This window comes from Hyla sarda, chromosome 3 (assembly GCF_029499605.1).
Source record: "Hyla sarda isolate aHylSar1 chromosome 3, aHylSar1.hap1, whole genome shotgun sequence".
Classification (NCBI taxonomy): domain Eukaryota; kingdom Metazoa; phylum Chordata; class Amphibia; order Anura; family Hylidae; genus Hyla; species Hyla sarda.
The window spans coordinates 341,481,653-341,500,719 of record NC_079191.1 but is presented as its reverse complement, the minus strand read 5'-3'; the positions used below and the strand labels follow the sequence as shown (position 1 = coordinate 341,500,719).

Here is a 19,067-nt window from a genome sequence, read left to right as displayed (position 1 = left end):
CATTAGTCAAGTATTTTTTAATGTTATGGCTGATTGGTGTATATACCATACTGTATCTATATTTATATATTTATTGTCATTTCAGTATAGAGAAAAATTTTTAACAATGATTTTTATTTTACACATTTTGAAAATGTGTAATGGATAATAAATCAATACTAACTAAGTATTGGAACTAAATGTGTTTTGAAGTCATTTATATTCTTCTTGGAACACCTACACTTGGAGAGAGCGGATGATTAAAATGATTAATTATTGTTATACGATCGCTTCCATTTGGTGTGAGTCAGCTGGATGATGAGGTGGACAGAGCAATTTAAACTTCTAAACATTTACCCCGGTAACAATTTCATTCCAAGAAGTACATTGTGTTTGATTATATGCATTTCCACAGTTCTGATTTAGTCAAAGACTTGAATGAACAAATGACTATTCAAAAAGAAATCAGTCCAGATGAAGCCGAGATTATGGTTTTGTGAGTGATATCCAGAGACGCATTGCGTATGGGCACAGACTTTCTTTTTTCATTATGAACATTGCTTCTTGAATTATAGAGGGACAGTCATGAGGTGTTATAGTCAGGAGTGCATTATATAGTACAATGTCCTATAGCTTTATACTGCACATACATATAAATCACATATTGTTTATTTGAAGAATTATGGTATCTTTACCAGACTGTATACATAAACATTTTATTCAGTCACAGTTTTGAGTAAAAGGTTATTTCTGATCACTTTTTATTCAGTTATTTTTGGCATGTGATGTGATTGAAAATCAGCAATTCTTTATTTTATTTTTTTTGCATGTTCCGTACATGTTCAATAACATTATATTTCAATAAATAAATATGTTACCGTTTTAGACTTTTTTATTTGCAAAGTGGGAAAAAAGAGTGAATAAAATATTTAGTTGGGGGAGAATGGGGAAGAATGGGGAAGTTGCCCTGGGGGCAAATCATTTAATTGTCCATACAGCTCAATGTAATATTATTGAATTCCAAGAAAAGAAATAGTCAATCCAGCACTATGATTTGTTCTACTTTAATGTAATCCATAGTTAGGATACAATATACCATAGACCAGCACCTCCTTATACAACATGTTTCTTGCATGTGCACACCCTTACTCATGGACATGTGAATTAGTCAGCACTTACTCCCCTTGGTATATAGGTACAGGTGGGGCCAGCAATATTGATAAAAATACATAGAATAATGCAGACATATATTTATTAAATATTCATACTACAATGTTAAAATCAATCGACATAGAAGTATATGTTCAATAATTACTACATAGGAGAATAAGATACAGGTGACTATATAGTGATAACCCCCATTACCTTTAATAACATCCAGTATGTTCCAAACCCAAGTACTAATAAAGTCTATGATTCTGCATAATATATGTTCAAATATTCCTTATTAACCCCTTAAAGACGGGGTTTTTTCCATTTTTGCATTTAAAAAATCATAACTCTTTCAATTTTGCACCTAAAAATCCATACGATTGCTTATTTTTTGCGCCACCAATTTTACTTTGTAATGACGTCAGTCATTTTGCCCAAAAATCTACTGTGAAACAGAAAAAAAAAATCATTGTGAGACAAAATAAAAAAAAAAAACACAGTTTTGTACATAGTACATTTTTTGGTAAAAATGACACATTATCTTTATTCTGTAGGTTCATATGATTAAAATGATACCCTACTTATATAGGTTTGATTTTGTCGTACTTCTTGAAAAAATCATAAGTTCATGCAGGAAAATTTATACATTTAAAATTGTCATTTCTGACCCCTATAACTTTTTTATTTTTCTGCATATGGGGCGGTATGAGGGCTCATTTTTTGCGCCATGATCTGAAATTTTTAATGGTGCCATGTTTGCATTGATAGGACTTTTATTCATTTTTTCATGATATAAAAAGTGACCAAAAATACACTATTTTGGACTTTGGAATTTTTTTGCGCGTACGCCATTGACTGTGGATTTTAATTAATGACATATTTTTATAATTCGGACATTTCTGCACGCGGCGATACCGTATATGTTTATTTTTATTTACACTGTGTTTTTTTTTTATGGGAAAAGGGGGGTGATTCAAACTTTTAATAGGGGAGGTGTTAAATGATCTTTATTCACTTTTTTTTTTCACTGCACACACTGATCTTTTACATTGATCACTGGTTTCTCATAGGAAACCAGTGATCGATGATTCTGCCAATTTTGGTGATCGGACAGCGAGGAGGCAGGTAGGGACCCTCCAGCTGTCCTGTAAGCTGTTCGGGATGCCGCAATTTCACCGCGGCTATCCCGAACAGCTCCCTGAGCTAACCGGCATGGTTTCACTTTCACTTTAGAAGCGGCGTTCAATTTTGAACGCCTCGTCTAAAGGGTTAATAGCGCGCGGCACCGCGATCAATGCGGCACACTATTAGCCACGGGTCCCGTCCGTTGTTAGAGCCCGGGCCCGACCCGCTATGACGCGGGGCCACGCTGTGGCCCCACGTTATAGATCGGGAGCGGACACATGACGTTCCAGTACATCATGTGTCCTTAAGGGGTTAATGGTACAAAAGTTCCCTGCACAAGTTTATATATATATATATATATATATATATATATATATATATATATATATATATAATGTGTGTGTAACAATGCTAGCCACATTTTCTGCAAATGGACAGCAATGGAAATTTTAAGAGTTGAGATAGACTCCAGGGGTCACAGCAAAGGACTTACAGAAAAAACACAAAATCTTTTGCTGTTACCCTTACCCTTGAAAAAATTGTTCTACCAACAGATGAGATAAAAGCGTAACAAGTGTAACAACTATGGCTGACCTGTAAAATGTTTTGGCATTGAAACATATTTGCAGGGATAAAAAGTCCAAATTGCATAGTCAACATTGTTCAAATTTTGTATGCACCTACAGGTAACATTTGCTGCTAAATGTGGATGCATAGGCTATTAAATTCAAGGGTTAACACAGTGGGAGAGGTTTATCAAAACCTGTCCAAAGGATAAGTTGCTGAGATGCCCATATCAACAAATCAAATTGCTTCTTTCATTTTTCAGAGGCATTTTCAAAAATGAAAGAATCAATCTGATTGGTTGCGATGGTCAACTCAGCAACTTTTCCTCTGGACAGGTTTTGATAAATCTCCCCCAATATGCTCAATAAAAGACATGAACAGTACAACTGCTTGTGCAGCATTACTTTACATTGATTGTGTTTGTCCTTAAAGGGGTACTTCAGTGGAAAAACATTTTTTCTTCTAATCAACTGGTGTCAGAAAGATATACAGATTTGTTAATTACTTCTATATAAAAAAATCTTAATTCTTTCAGTACTATGATCCAGAGGAAGTTGTAGAGTTCTTTTCTGGATGACCAGAGTGCTCTCTGCTGACACTACTGTCCATGTCAGGAACTGTGCAGATAAGCAGGAGAGGTTTGTTATGGGGATTTGTTCCTGCACTGTACAGTTCCTAACATGAACAGAAAAGAACTATACAACTTCCTCTGCGGCATACAGTAGCTGATAAGTACAAGAAGGATTAAGATTTGTAAATAGAAGTAATTTACAAATCTGTTTAACTTTTTGCTGCTAATTGATTTTAAAAAGTTTGTTTTCCACCAGAGTACCCCTTTACCTGGGACATAAACAACAATTAGACAACATATTCCTAGTACTTAGCGATGAGCAAACCGAGCCCATAGTACCGGTCTTGCTCAGAACTTTGCCTAAAATGATGTTTGGTGCACATTAAAACTTTGCCAGACTCGCTTCAAGCAAAGAGAGTCTGGCAAATAAGTAATAAGTCGCTATTACAGGGGAAGGGAGGAGGAACACATGACGTTTTAGCAACATTTCAGCAAACAATGAGGACATATGAACACTGAGATGATGTCAGGGTAGCACAGAATATTTTGCAGTTGGCAGCAAAATCACATGACTGCAGGTTAACCAATGATTGCTTGCATTATGTTGCATGCAAATTGCAGGCCAATTAGGAGACAGGATACGGGTGGGTCTAAGAGACATATAAAACCCTATTCAATGTGTTGTGGCAATTTGAGTAAAGACTAAGAGGACCTTAGTGCCAGAAAGCAGCTGCAAAGCAAGTCCTTAATATATTAGTAGGCTCAGTAGAGAGCAGGCTGGGGAAACAAGGGACTATGACAAGTCCACTGATTCCTTGGAAGAATTAATATTGTATTGAAACTTTAAATAAAAATGTGTCTGTGAAAGGACAATGTTTTCCTTACTTAAGTTAGTTTTGTCTTTTTACCATTGAATTGTTACAATTCAATGTTGAACGTTCTTAAGAGATGTACTTCTTTTCTACAAAGTACTTTGTTGACCATTTTGTGGTCAAAGTTTTGGACAACAGGCAGGTTGTATATTTTCAGCTGTAGGTGATCAGACAATCTGTAAAAGGTAAAAGGAATTGCTTCTATGAGGATACTCAAGGGAACTGAATGAACCATGGTGGACCTGTTATAGTGTTGCATGGTCCGAGGACTTGGCCAAGAATTACTCAGAAATTGTTTGTGGAAATTCATTTGTACTGAGACCACCAAGCATATTGTACTACTAGGTGTTATTGAAATCAAAATACAATTATTATCTTAAAAGTTCCAGAAAGTACTGTAAGCAACTACCTTACAAATCTTTGATTTTTGTTTGTGGATCACTCCACCTAGAGTAAAATCCTAAATATTCTTTGTGAAATAGCAGTACTTTGCAATGAAGTATGCCATCTGTCTAATAATACATTCTCTGTCAAGATCATTTAAGTTCTTATTATGCTTTAATCCCTTAAGTGTTTAATCTAATAAAAGCATTCTTTACAAAATGGAATTTGATTGTACCACCTTGTTTATGGCAACCATGTTGTCTATCAACTTTTCCTGTCACCAGATCCATTTTACATTTACATAGTGTGATATTTTCTAAAAAGGAAGAAAGATACCATGGTGAACATTCCATTACTGGCTGCCCAAGCTAGATAACAATGACAACAATGTGACTCTGTTCTCTCTTGGATGCTAGCCAGGCACCATACAATTGAATGGACTTTTTTCTTTATCACAGTATAAGCAATAATAGGAAAAAGTCACTCATGTATGTGGGGCCTTTATTAGGTAACACTGTAAAATCAATAACAAGGTTACAGTATCTCAATGGTGCCCTATGAAAATATGAATTACCTATGTGGAAATGTATGTACAGGAATTAACTATATAGAAGGATTAATGCATTGATATTTAATCAATGCATTAATCTTTAAATGGTCACTGTCAGATACAAAAATGCTTTATATGTTGTACATCTTGGTAAAACATTAACCTTTCTAATATACTTCATAGGAAAATGTTATTTCCTTTTCATATAAATCATGGCTTTGTCCAAGCTGAAGCACAGGCATGGACAAAGTCCAGTAAGTGAGGGTGGGCTAGTACTCCTCTGTGCTCATTCCTGCCTGATAGCACTCCTCTGTGTTCTCTCCTGTCAGATAGCACGCCTCTGTGCTCATTCCTGTCTGATAGTACTCCTCTGTGCTCTCTCCTGTCTGACAGTACTCCTCTGTGTTCTCTCCTGTCTGATAGTACTCCTCTGTGCTCATTCCTGTCTGACAGTACTCCTCTGTGTTCTCTCCTGTCTGATAGTATCTCTGTGCTCTCTCCTGCCTGACAGCACTCCTCTGTGCTCTCTCCTGTCTGATAAGACTCCTCTGTCCTCTCTCCTGTCTGATAGGACTCCTCTGTGCTCTCTCCTGTCTGATAGCACTCCTCTGTGCTCTCTTCTGTCTGATAGCACTCCTCTGTCCTCTCTCCTGTCTGATAGCACTCCTCTGTGCTCTCTCCTGTCTGATAGCACTCCTCTGTCCTCTCTCCTGTCTGATAGCACTCCTCTGTGCCCTCTCTCCTGCCTGATAGGACTCATCTGTGCACTCTCCTGTCTGATAGTACTCCTCTGTGCTCTCTCCTGCCTGATAGCACTCCTCTGTGCTCTCTCCTGTCTGATAGCACGCCACTGTGCTCTCTCCTGTCTGATAGTACTCCTCTGTGCTCTCTCCTGTCTGATAGTACTCCTCTGTGCTATCTCTTGTCTGATAGCACGCCACTGTGCTCTCTCCTGTCTGATAGTACTCCTCTGTGCTCTCCTGTCTTATAGCACTCCTCTGTGCTCTCTTCTGTCTGAATCTGACAGTGCCCATTTAAAGGGGTACTCCCTTATTTATATTGTTTTTTGTTATTATGTTTGTGTGTTATGTGTGTATAAGTATGTGTTTTTTTATGTGTGTTGTGATTATGTATAAATTATTTTTTTAACCTTTTGTGAAGATCCGGAAGCTGGCCCCTTTTTCTTCCAGCGGCTTGCTGTGTACCTCGGTGTGTGTTCTTGCTTCTGTCCTTCCTATCTTCTGACGTCCGAGGCAAATCTTTTCTTCCTGTTTCTTCCGTGGCTCAGCGACGGATCTGTGGCCTCTTCCGGCGCATGTGCAGGTAGTTTGTTTGTTTTTTTTACCAATAAATTTTTTTGGTCTAATTGACAGCTGTTAGCGTAGCACTTGCGTACTCGCGCATGCGCAGACAGTTTGTCAATTAGGCAAAAAAAACTTTATTGGTAAAAAAAAAAACTACCTGCGCATGCGCCAGAGGAGGCCGCAGATTCGTCGCTGAGCCACAGAAGAAACAGGAAGAAAAGATTCGCCTCGGACATCAGAAGATAGGAAGGACAGAAGCAAGAACAACCCCCCCCCCCCCGACATCCCACTTACCAAACACAACATGGCGGAGGCCGAGGTTATACAGCAAGCCGCTGGAAGAAAAAGGGGCCAGCTTCCGGATCTTCACAAAAGGTAAGAAGATACATATATACATAATCACAACACACATAAAAAAACACATACTTATACACTCATAACACACAAACATAATAACAGAAAACAGTATAAACAAGGGAGAACCCCTTTAAGTCCATGCCAATTTTTATCATCTAAAGGAGTGCAAGTAAAATGGAAGGAATATTATCAGTGAGAAGCATTACTTGGTGTAAATAGAGAACTACATTGGTATATCACAATTGGATCGCAATCTAGGACAGTGGAGAGCATAGAACTTACGCATGATCAATAGGCACATACCGCTGCCCACATCCACTATGTGTGATACAATGATCCAGTCTCCCCACAACCCTGTAAACACAAGGGTTAGATGTTAGAAAATATAGCATGCAGGCATTGCAGTATGTAATAAGCCATTTGAAGAACTGTTATTGCTGCTGGGGAGATCTGTCAGCTACCATTACTAAGGAACACCCACATGCCTGCCATCTTTCCAAAGAAAGTGAAAAAGCAATATCCTCCTCCCACTGTAGCAAGTAAGTTTGACCTTGGAAGCGGCAGAACTGGTATTTAAGAGTGTAACTGTCATTTATTAAAAACTTTTGATATGTCAAACAGACAATACCACTCATTAATAGATAGAGTTGGAAAAATCATGCTGATGGGTGCTTCATACCCCAGTTCTATGCTCCATCTGTCTTGTTGAATGAGTAAGGCTCCATTTACTTTCAGTACAGTTCATCTTATTCAAAAGTCAAGTAGCACAGGTAGTATGGGAAAGAAGCACGTGGCAATATCAAGCAATCGGTGAGGTATGTATACCCAGACCTTAACTTACCAAAACTTTTGGCATGTCTGTGTGACATTTCAGAATTTTTTTATGATGACGGTAATGCTTTAACATTCCCTTGTATTAGTATGTTTGACTAAAGTAATTTTTTTTAACACTAAATGTTTATTAAGATTTTAAAAATACAAGTTATAAACAAAACATAAAGGGGGCTCCCCCCAGAAAAAGATGAGCCACACTTGGTAGTAATCCCATACAACTAAGTAGTATTAAAACATGTAGCTGAGAAACACTAGGGGTTATTACCAGGGATGGATAATATTCAGTGAGAACAATGGTCTTGATAATATACATACTGAGAAGGCGAGCGAGTCATTACTTTGTAGCAGAGTTGGGGGAATCAAAGGGGCAGGGTGAGAGGAGAGAAAAAATGAAGAAGAGAAATAGAAGGGGGTAAAGAATATGATAGTAAAGAAAGCAGAGCAGAGAAGAGAGAAGCTGCACAGGAAAAGAAGTAGTTATACCTCGCAGACTGGACAAACCCCGGAGACCTCATTGCATGGGGTGATCGGCAGGATGGATAAGCAGTAGCCAGTTGACAGAATATCAAGAAACGTGTTGAGTCACTCCTCAAGGTGAAGTCTCTCAGTCAGTAGAGCACATAACATCTCTCCAGGGGCTCCAAATAATATGGAACTTATCAAGTTGGCATCTAGAATCCGCCAGCAACTCTTCCATCCAGCATATATGTGAGACATCCGGAAGCCAGCATGGAAAATTGGGTGTGGTCGGAGATTTCCAAATTTGTGAGATCACTGATCTAGCTGCTATCAACAGAAAGTTATCAACCTAAAAGATGATTTGGGCAAAGATTGAAGAAGAATAGATAAGAGAACAGTAGTCTGCATTTACTAAGTGTGATTGAGGTCATTCGGAAGATTGTGTCGAGGACATGAGACGAGAAGAGATCTAGTTTAGGGCAAGTCAGCCAGATGTGTGTCTGCACGCCAACACTCATCCAAGACCATTGGGTATATTCGTGCTAGCAGTGCCGGCACTCTGTACCATCTGGTAAGGATTTTGTATTTGCTTCCTTGCGCCTTGCAAGAGTTGGACGACCGATCGCACAGAGAGAAAGGATGTTTGCAATCCTCATTAGAATTCTTGCAGTTCAGTTCCTTCTCCCAGGAAGAGCAGAAGGGGTGGGGGCAAGAGGGGCCCGCTTCTAGAAGGTGAGCATATAAGGCACTAACCACTTGTGACACTGGGGATTAAGTAATTTTTATCTAATTTCTAAAAATGGTCTGCAATGGTGGTGTTCAATCTAAAAAAAACCTGTAAGGTCCGCTAACGGGAGTTGCATTTTTTCTTTTCATCAATTTATCAAATATTATGTTATTATTTTTTATCATTTTATTATTTTTTATCATGCTGTCTGACCTTGTTATGCTGGAGAAGAAGACAGTTTTGGTACTTTGTGATCAAACAATAACTACCAATAGGCTGTAGGTCTGAAGACACCAGACACCAGAGGGCTTCAAAGTTCAGAAGCAATGTTCCAATTTTTCACAAAATTTTCAAACTCACTATTTTTCACGGACCAGTTCAGGTTTGAAGGGGATTTGAAGGGTCTTCATATTAGAAATACCCCACAAATGACCCCATTATAAAAACTGCACCCCCCAAAGTATTCAAAATTACATTCAGTCAGCGTTTTAACCCTTTAGGTGTTTCACAGGAATAGCAGCAAAGTGAAGGAGAAAATTCACCATCTTTATTTTTTACACTCGCATGTTCTTGTAGACCTAATTTTTGAATTTTTACAAGGGGTAAAAGGAGAAAATGTATACTTATATTTGTAGCCCAATTTCTCTCGAGTAAGGACATATCTCATATGTCTATGTAAAGTGTTCGGCGGGCGCAGTAGAGGGCTCAGAAGCGAAGGAGCGACAAGGGGATTTTGGAGAGTAAGTTTTTCTGAAATGGTTTTTGGGGGGGCATGTTGCATTTAGGAAGCCCCTATTGTAATAGAACCGCAAAAAATCCCCACATGGCATACCATTTTGGAAACTAGACTCCTTGGGGAACGTCACAAGGGGTAAAGTGAACCTTAATACCCCACAGGTGTTTCACGACTTTTGCATATGTAAAAAAAAAAAATTTTTTTTCACTAAAATGTGTTTCCCCCCAAATTTCACATTTTTGCAAGGGTTAATAGCAGAAAATACCCCCCAAAATTTGTAACCCCATCTCTTCTGAGTATGAAGGTACCCCATAAGTGGACCTGAAGTGCACTACGGGCGAACTACAATGCTCAGAAGAGAAGGAGTCATATTTTGCTTTTGGAGAGCAAATTTTGGTCGGGGGGCATGGCGCATTTAGGAAGCCCCTATGGTGCCACAACAGCAAAAAACCCTCACATGGCATACCATTTTGGAAACTAGACCCCTTGAGGAATGTAACAAGGAATAAAGTGAGCCTTAATACCCCACAAGGGTTTCACGACTTTTGCATATGTAAAAAATATATATTTTTTTTCACTAAAATGTGTGTTTCCCCCCAAATTTCACATTTTTGCAAGGGTTAATAGCAGAAAATACCCCCAAAATTTGTAATCCCATCTCTTCTGAGTATGGAGGTACCCCATAAGTGGACCTGAAGTGCACTACGGGCGAACTACAACGCTCAGAAGAGAAGGAGTCATATTTGGCTTTTGGAGAGCAAATTTTGCTCGGGGGAGCATGTTGCATTTAGGAAGCCCCTATGGTGCCAGGACAGCAAAAAAACCCCAACATGGCATACCATTTTGGAAACTAGACCCCTTGAGGAACGTAACAAGGGGTACAGTGAGCATTCACCCCCCCACTGGTGTCTGTCAGAACTTTGGAACAGTGGGCTGTACAAAATTTTTAATTTGCAAAGCCCACTGTTCCAAAGATCTGTCAGACACCAGTGGGGTGTAAATTCTCATTGCACCCCTCATTACATTCCGTGAGGGGTGTAGTTTCCGAAATGGGGTCACATTTTTTTTTGCGTTTGTCAAAACCGCTGTAACAATCAGCCACCCCTGTGCAAATCACCTCAAATGTACATGGTGCACTCTCCCTTCTGGGCCTTGTTGTGCGCCCCCAGAGCACTTTGCCCCCACTTATGGGGTATCTCCGTAGTCGGGAGAAATTGCATTACAAATTTTGGGGGGCGTTTTTCCCTTTTACCTCTTGTCAAAATGAACAGTATAGGGCAACACCAGCGTGTTAGTGTAAAAAATTTATTTTTTTACACTAACATGCTGTTGTAGACCCCAACTTCACCTTTTCATAAGGGGTTAAAGGAGAAAAAGCCCCCCAAAATTTGTAACACAATTTCTCCCGAGTACGGTGATACCCCATATGTGACCCTAAACTGTTGCCTTGAAATACGACAGGGCTCCAAAGTAAGAGCGCCATGCGCATTTGAGCCCTGAATTAGGGATTTGCATAGGGGTGGACATAGGGGTATTCTGCGCCAGTGATTCCCAAACAGAGTGCCTCCAGCTGTTGCAAAACTCCCAGCATGCTTGGACAGTCAATGACTGTCCGGCAATGCTGGGAGTTGTTGTTTTGCAACAGCTGGAGGCTCCATTTTGGAAATAGTGGCATACCGGACGTTTTTCATTTTTATTGGGAGGGGGCTGTGCAGGGGTATATGTAGTGTTTTTTACTTTTTATTTTATTTTGTGTTAGTGTAGTGTAGTGTTTTTAGGGTACAGTCACACGGGCGGGGGATTACAGCGAGTTTCCCGCTGCGAGTTTGAGCTGCCGCGCAAAATTTGCTGCATCGCAAACTTGCAGCCTGATACTCACTGTAAGCCCCCAGCTCATGTGAATGTACCCTGTACATTCACAGGGGGGGGGGGGGGACCTCAAGCTGTTACAAAACTACAACTCCCAGCATGCACAGTTTATCAGTGCATGCTGGTAGTTATAGTTTTACAACAGCTGGAGGCACACGGGTTGGGAAACACTGAGTTAGGAAACAGACAATGTTTCCCAACCAGTGTGCCTCCAGTTGTTGCAAAACCACAACTCCCAGCATTCTCAGGCATGCTGGGAGTAGTAGTTCGGCAACATCTTTAGAGCCAGATGTTGCCGAACTACAACTCCCAGCATGCTGGGAGTTGTAGTTTTGCAACATCTGGAGGACTACAGTTTGCAGACCACTAATACAGTGGTTCCCAATCTGTGCCCTTCCAGATGTTGCAAAACTACAACTCCCAGTATGCCAAAACTGTCCAGGCATGCTGGGAGTTGTAGTTCTGCAACATCTGAAGGGCCAGATGTTACAGAACTACAACTTCCAGCATGCCTGGACAGTAAGGGCATGCTGAGGATGTGTAGTTTTGCAATATCTGGAAGGGCACAGTGGTCTCCAAACTGTGGACCTCCAGATGTTGCAAAACTGCAACTCCCAGCATGCCCAGACGCCAAGGGCTGTCTGGGCATGCATGCTGGGAGTTGTAGTATCCAGGGTCCCATTACAGCAATGCATGTCGCTTTACGGCGACGTGCATTGCTGTAAAGGGCCCGACCGCGGCTGAAGATCTACTCACCTGTCGCCGCCGCCGCCATCTTCCCCGCCGGGATCCGGGTCTTCAGGGACGAGGTAAGTACCGGGGCTGGTCCCCAGCACTCCCCCATCCCCCGCCCCGTCCTCCGGTCTTCCTCCCGTTCTCTCCGGACTTCAAGGGGCCGGGCAGGACGGGAGGAAGCAACCGCCCCCCCCCTTGCGATTGGTCGGTCAGTTAACCGACGGATCGCAGGGGATCGGAGGAGGTGGCAGGCTTGCCACCTCGCTCCTAGTCTTCAGCATGGTCCTGGCTGGGATCATGCAAAATCACCGGGCGGTCGGGTCCCAGAGACCCGATCAGCCCGGTATCGCCGCAGATCGCATGGCCCCCCTCGGCGTTTGCCCTGGATGCCTGCTGAAGGATTTCAGCAGGCATCCAGTTCCGATCTCTGCCCGGCGCGCGGCAGAGATCGGAAATACAACAGGACGTTCTCTAAAGTCCTTGGGCATTAAAGCCCAGGTAGTGGGGACGTTAGAGAACGTCCTATGTCCTTAAGAGGTTAAACCTTGTTTAGGAATGCAGACATGATACAACACAAATTAACAGTATGCCAGTATTAGCATTATACGCCAGCAAAATAGTAGCATTAATATAATAAATGTTATAATACATATAATATATTTCCTAAATGAAAAACAATTGGACATATCATACTTATATTGGGAGTGAGTTATCAAAACCTGTCCAGAGGAAAAGTTGCCCAGTTGCCTATAGCAACCAATCAAATTGCTCCTTTCATTTTGCAGAGGCCTTGTTAAAAATGAAAGGAACAAGCTGATTGGTTGCTATGGGCAACTGGACAACTTTTCATCTGGACAGGTTTTGATAATTCTTCCCTGTTATGTTTAATTTCATTAACCACTTGGTATAAAAAGACATATAGCACATGTATGTTATAGAATGACTCATGCTTTGTGTGAAGCTAACATGCCACAAATGTACCACAGGAGCCTGCCAGTGGCTAAAAGGTAGGCTCCTGATTTAATACCTGGGATAAGAAAAACCTCTTATCCCAGCTGATTAGTTACTAGAATGTAAGCCAAAACTCTCAGGTTTGTCATAAGAATCTTTTAAACTATGTCAGAGATTGCCTGCAGAAAAATGAGGCAAAGTTTCTGTAGGTCAGTTTAGCTTCTCTGCTTTCATGGAACATGATTTCACTACATACTGTGGCACCAATATGTAATTTTAACATGTAATGTCATCTGTCAATATTGTCCATGTCAGTGTTGAAATTGAGCTGACAGGTTTCCCTTTAACCCCTTAAGGACCCAGCCCATTTATACCTTAAGGACCCGGCCATTTTTTGAACATCTGACCACTGTCACTTTAAAGGGGTTGTGCGCTGCCCTGACTTTCGGAGCTCCGCTCACAGCGTCCAGAAGTTCATTACTCCGAACGCTGTGTGTGGGCTTCTGTGTTCGTGGCCGCCGGAAGTGACTTCACGCCCGGCCCTTTGTAACATCTCTCCCGCCCCCTCAACGAAAGACTAAGGGAAGGGGGCGCGACCGCTGACTTTGGTAGAGGGGGCGGGCGTGACGTCACGCCCCGCGGCCACGAACACGGAAGCCCCAACACAGCATTCGGAGTAATGAATTTCCGGACGCTGTGAGCGGAGCTCCGAAAGTCAGGGCAGCGCACAACCCCTTTAAGCATTAATAACTCAGGGAAGCTTTTACTTTTCGTTCTGATTCCTAGAATGTTTTTTCATGACATATTCTACTTTATGTTAGTGGTAACATTTTGTCAATACTTGCATAATTTCTTGGTGAAAAATTCCAAAATTTTCTAAATCTGAATTTTTCAGGGACCAGTTCAGTTTTGAAGTGGATTTGAAGGGTCTTCATATTGGAAATACCCCATAAATGACCCCATTATAAAAACTGCACCCCTCAATGTATCCAAAATTACATGCAGTAAGTGTGTTAACCCTTTAGGTGTTTTACAGGAATAGCAGCAAAGTGAAGGAGAAAATTCAAAATCTTCATTCTTTACACTTGCATGTTCTTGTAGACCCAGTTTTTGAATTTTTACAAGTGGTAATAGGAGACAAAGCCCCGCAAAATTTGTAACCCAATTTCTCTCGAGTAAGGAAATACCTCATATGTGTATGTCAAGTGTTCGTCGGGCACAGTATAGGGCTCAGAAGGGAAGGAGCAACAATGGGATTTTGGAGAGTGAATTTTGGTGAAATGGTTTTGGGGGGGGGGCATGTCACATTTAGAAAGCCCCTATGATGCAAAAACAGCAGAAAATCCCACATGGCATACCATTTTGGAAACCACACCCCTCAGGGCATGTAACAAGGTGTCCAGTTAGCCTTAACACCCCACAGGTGTTTGACAACTTTTCGTTAAAATTGGATGTGTAAATGGAAAAAAAAAAGTTTCACTGAAGTGCAGCTTTTTCCCCAAATTTACTATTACTTAAATTTGTAACCTCATCTCTTCTGAGTATGGAAATACCCCATGTTAGGACGTAAAATGCTCTGAGGGGGAAATACAATGCTCAGAAGAGAAGGAGTCACATTTGGCTTTTTGTAAGCAAATTTTTCTGAAATGGTTTTATGGGTTGTCGCATTTAGGAAGTCCCTGTGGTGCCAGAACAGCAAAAAATACCCACATAACATACTATTTTGGAACCTATACTCCTTAAAGAACGTAACAAGGGGTAGAGTGAGCCTTAACTACCCACAGGTGTTTGACGACTTTTTGTTAAAGCTGGATGTGTAAATGAAAATATATATATATATTTTTTTACTAAAATGCAGTTTTTTCCCAAAATTTTACATTTTTACAAGGGGTAATAGGAGAAAATGACCCCCAGAATTTGTAACCCCTTTTCTTCTGAGTATGGAAATACCCCATGTGTGGACGTCAAGTGCTCTGCTGGCGAACTACAATGCTCTGAATAGAAGGAACGCCATTGAGCTTTTGGAAAGAGAATTCGTTTGGAATGGTAGTCAGGGGCCATGTGCGTGACCCCATTTTGGAAACTACACCCCTCACAGAATTTTATAAGGGGTGCAGTGAGTATTTACACCCCACTGGCGTTTGATAGATCTTTGGAACAGTGGGCTGTGCAAATGAAAAATAAAATTTTTCATTTTCACAGACCACTGTTCCAAAAATCTGTCAGACACCTGTGGGGCATAAATGCTCACTGTATTCCTTATTACATTACATGAAGGGTGTAGTTTCCAAAATGGGGTCACATGTGGGGGGGGGGTCCATTGTTCTGGCACTATGGGGGCTTTGTAAACACATGTGGTCTTCAATTCCGGACAAATTTTCTCTTCAAAATCCCAATGACGGTCCTTCTCTTCTGAGCATTGTAGTTCGCCCACTTGTGAAAATAAAACGTATGGGGCAACACCAGCATATTGATAGAAGCCTACAGAGAGAAAGTCCAGCTCACTCCCAAACCAGTAGCACCTGGACTGGCGTGGGCAGTGCCTTGAATGCAGCAGTTCAAAGAAAAGGAATGTCCAGCGCAGGTACAGGAACCGATTCTTTATTGTGAAACTTCAGCACATGGATGACATAGACACAAAGTGACGTGTTTCTGCCCTAGCGTCATACCATGCAGGGATAGGAGGGGTGGCACCTTCAGGGGGATCGTAGGTGTCTTAGACAACCACGATCCCCCTGATATTCCGGGTCACCGGGTCACCATAGACCCGTATGACCCGGAATAGCCGCAAATCGCAAGTGTGAATTCACTTGCGATTTACGCCAATCGCCAACATGGGGGGGGTTCTGATGACCCCCTGGGCATTTGCGCGGCGTGCCTGCTGATCGATATCAGCAGTCACCCCGGTCCGGTCTCCACCCGGCGCACAGCCGGGAACCAAAATTCCCACGGGCGTATGGATACATCCTGGGTCCTTAACCTCTTAAGGACCCAGGGCGTATGGATACGCCCTCACACCCTGGGCCTTAAGGACCCAGGGCGTACTAGTACGCCCTGGCGTTTTCCGGTCTCTGCCGCGCGCCGGGCAGAGATTGGAACTGGATGCCTGCTGAAATCCTTCAGCAGGCATTCAGGGCAAACGCCGAGGGGGGCCATGTAGGCCCCCCATGTCGGCGATCGCCGCAAATCGCAAGGGAAATCTCCCTTGCGATCTGCGGCGATACCGGGCTGATCGGGTCTCTGGGACCCGACCGCCCGGTAATTTCGCATGATCCCGGCTGTCACAGACAGCCAGGACCATGCTAACGTATAGGAGCGAGGTGGCAAGCCTGCCACCTCCTCCGATCCCCTGCGATCTGTCGGTTAGTTAACCGACCAATCGCAGGAGGGGGGGCGGTTACTTCCTCCCACCCTGCCCGGCCCCTGGACGTCCGGAGAGGACGGGAGGAAGACCGGAGGACGCGGCGGGGGACGGGGGAGTGCTGGGGCCCGGCCCCGGTACTTACCTCGTCCCTGAAGACCCGGATCCCGGCGAGGAAGATGGCGGCGGCGGCGACAGGTGAGAAGTTCTTCAGCCGCGGCCGGGCCCTTTACAGCAATGCACGTCGCCGTAAAGCGACATGCATTGCTGTATTGGGACCCTGTAAACTACAACTCCCAGCATGCCCAGACAGCCATTGGCGTCTGGGCATGATGGGAGTTGCAGTTTTGCAACATCTGGAGGTCCACAGTTTGGAGACCACTGTGCCCTTCCAGATGTTGCAAAACTACACATACTCAGCATGCCCTTACTGTCCAGGCATGCTGGGAGTTGTAGTTCTGTAACATCTGGCCCTTCAGATGTTGCAGAACTACAACTCCCAGCATGCCTGGACAGTTTTGGCATACTGGGAGTTGTAGTTTTGCAACATCTGGAAGGGCACAGATTGGGAACCACTGTATTAGTGGTCTGCAAACTGTAGTCCTCCAGATGTTGCAAAACTACAACTCCAAGCATGCTGGGAGTTGTAGTTCGGCAACATCTGGCTCTAAAGATGTTGCCGAACTACTACTCCCAGCATGTTTGAGAATGCCGAGAGTTGTGGTTTTGCAACAACTGGTGGCACACTGGTTGGGAAACATTGTCTGTTTCCTAACTCAGTGTTTCCCAACCCGTGTGCCTCCAGCTGTTGCAAAACTATAACTACCAGCATGCACTGATAGACTGTTTATGCTGGGAGTTGTAGTTTTGCAACAGCTGGAGGTCCCCCCCTGTGAATGTACAGGATACATTCACATGGGCAGGGGGCTTACAGTGAGTATCAGGCTGCAAGTTTGCGATGCAGCAAATTTTGCGCGGCAGCTCAAACTCGCTGTAACCCCCCGCCCATGTGACTGTACCGTAAAAACACTACACTACACTACCACAAAATAAAATAAAAAGTAAAAAACACTACACATACACATACCCCTACAGAGCCCCCCTCCCCAATAAAAATGAAAAACGTCTGGTACGCCACTGTTTCCAAAATGGATCCTCCAGCTGTTGCAAAACAACAACTCCCAGTATTGCCGGACAGCCGTTGACTGTCCGAGCATGCTGGGAGTTTTGCAACAGCTGGAGGCACCCTGTTTGGGAATCACTGGCGTAGAATACCCCTATGTCCACCCCTATGCAAATCCCTAATTTAGGCCTCAAATGCGCATGGCGCTCTCACTTTGGAGCCCTGTCGTATTTCAAGGCAACAGTTTAGGGCCACATATGGGGTATCGCCGTACTCGGGAGAAATTGCCTAACAAATTTTGGGGGTCTTTTTCTCCTTTAACCCCTTATGAAAAGGTGAAGTTGGGGTCTACACCAGCATGTTAGTGTAAAAAAATAAATTTTTTACACGAACATGCTGGTGTTGCCCTATACTTTTCATTTTGACAAGAGGTAAAGGGGAAAAAAGCCCCCCAAAATTTGTAACTCAATTTCTCCCGACTACGGAGATACCCCATATGTGGGCGCAAAGTGTTCTGGGGGCGCACAACAAGGCCCAGAAGGGAGAGTGCGCCATGTACATTTGAGGTGATTTGCACAGGGGTGGCTGATTGTTACAGCGGTTTTGACAAACGCAAAAAAAACTAAACCCCATATGTGACCCCATTTCGGAAACTACACCCCTCACGGAATGTAATGAGGGGTGCAGTGAGAATTTACCCCCCACTGGTGTCTGACGGATCTTTGGAACAGTGGGCTGTGCAAATTAAAAATGTTGTACAGCCCACTGTTCCAAAGTCAGACACCAGTGGTAAATGCTCACTGTACCCCTTGTTACGTTCCTCAAGGGGTCTAATTTCCAAAATGGTATGCCATGTGGGGGTTATTTTGCTGTCCTGGCACCATTGGGGCTTCCTAAATGCGAAGTGCCCCCCGAGCAAAATTTGCTCTCAAAAAGCCAAATATGACTCCTTCTCTTCTGAGCATTGTAGTTCGCTCGTAGTGCACTTCAGGTCAACTTATGGGGTACCTCCATACTCAGAAGAGATGGGGTTTCAAATTTTGGGGGGTATTTTTTGCTATTAACCCTTGCAAAAATGTGAAATTTGGGGGGAAACACCCATATTAATGAAATTATTATTATTTTTTTTACTTATGCAAAAGTTGTGAAACCCGTGTGGGGTATTAAGGCTCACTTTATTCCTTGTTACGTTCCTCAAGGGGTCTAGTTTCCAAAATGGTATGCCATGTGGGTATTTTTTGCTGTCCTGGCACTATAGGGGCTTCCTATATGGGACATGCCCCCGAGCAAAATTTGCTCTCAAAAAGCCAAATATGACTCCTTCTCTTCTGAGCATTGTAGTTTGCTCGTAGTGCACTTCAGGTCAACTTATGGGGTACCTCCATACTCAGAAGAGATGGGGTTACAAATT

The 19,067-nt window shown here is 42.8% G+C and overlaps 1 protein-coding gene across 1 annotated transcript in view; it reads left to right on the top strand.

Annotated features, from left to right (window-relative positions):
* Positions 1-19,067, top strand: part of LOC130362620 (proton-coupled folate transporter-like) — a 752,995-nt gene that overhangs the window by 47,745 nt on the left and 686,183 nt on the right. The gene's annotated exons all lie outside the window — the stretch shown is intronic.